Source organism: Tachyglossus aculeatus, chromosome 1, assembly GCF_015852505.1.
Source record: "Tachyglossus aculeatus isolate mTacAcu1 chromosome 1, mTacAcu1.pri, whole genome shotgun sequence".
Classification (NCBI taxonomy): Eukaryota; Metazoa; Chordata; class Mammalia; order Monotremata; family Tachyglossidae; genus Tachyglossus; species Tachyglossus aculeatus.
Genome location: NC_052066.1, coordinates 125,004,132 through 125,005,576, shown reverse-complemented (window position 1 = coordinate 125,005,576; position 1,445 = coordinate 125,004,132).

Sequence of the window (1,445 nt, the reverse complement as noted above, 5' to 3'; positions counted from 1 at the left end):
GTCTGAATGAATGACTCCCAATCCCACTCTCAACTAAGCCATGCTGCTTCTCAAAACCTCCCAGACCTTTCCTATCATTCTAGTCCCCCTAAAATCCCACTTACTCCAGAAAGCTTCTTCCATAAAAGCCTAAGGGAGCCATACCAACACCTAACCTTGCTTGACACTTAGATACTTTAATCACATCCTCAGTTAATGAGAATTGTAAAGAAGGCACAATTTCTACAAAATACTTTTCTCAAGCAAAAGAGCTCAAAATTTGTCCAAATTACAGTATGAACATATTCACAGAAAATGATATGGAATTTTCAAAATTGTCAGGTAGTTGACAATCTGGCACTCTCACTTTCATTGTTTTGTGACAGTAAAATAGCTAATCACTAAAAATTACTAATTGCTAATCACTAGAAATCACAATAGCTAATCACTAAAAATTTCTTTGAAAAGCCGAAGTTATAAGATCCTCCAGGAGGCCTTCCCAGACTGATCCCCCTTCTTCTTCTCCCCCTCTTCCCCCTTCCCATCCTCCCCACCTTACCTCCTTCCCCTCCCCACAGCACCTGTATATATGTTTGTACATATTTATTACTCTATTTTACTTGTACATATTTATTCTATTTATTTTACTTTGTTAATATGTTTTATTTTGTTGTCTGTCTCCCCCTTCTAGACTGTGAGCCCGCTGTTGGGTAGGGACCGTCTCTATATGTTGCCAACTTGTACTTCCCAAGCACTTAGTACAGTGCTCTGCACACAGTAAGCGCTCAATAAATATGATTGATTGATTGATTGATTTTTGTTGTTTTCCACTGTCAGCAAGATTCTACCTGCAAATCTCTGGACAAGCTATGAAAAATACAATTAATGGCACAGCCTGATTCAGCATGTGGTCTCAGACCAAAGCAAAGAACATCAGCTACAACCTTGACAGCATGTCAGATACTGAACCAGTGAGGGGAGTAACAACAACCCTTCTACACTGTTTTAGCTTCACTGGGTCAATCAATAAGCTATTCCCTTTAGCCAGACCACTACGTACAATAATTAATTGTTCCGTATTTCTTGAGCATGCTAAAAAATGGAACTACATAGAGTGTTCTAGAGACATCATGATCCTTAACTCCCAGGAATTCAGATTCTCATGCCATATGGAAAGAACATTCTCCACTTTTTTTTTTAATTCAGTCATTTTTTAAGAATAATTTCCTTTTGGGCAAAGCAGCCCCTTTGAAAAACTCAAAAATAGAATCAAGAACCAGTTTTCCTCATGTGAAATAGAATTGAAGAACAAATTATAGAATGCCAGACCTTAATGGGATGGAATCCAACAAAATTCTCTCTTTACTACCAAGAAAAATTTTTCAATAAAGGAATAGACGAATTGAGGCAAAGACATTGACAGTAGGTACTGGAAGGATATTCAGAGATCTTCTGTTACAGCATGT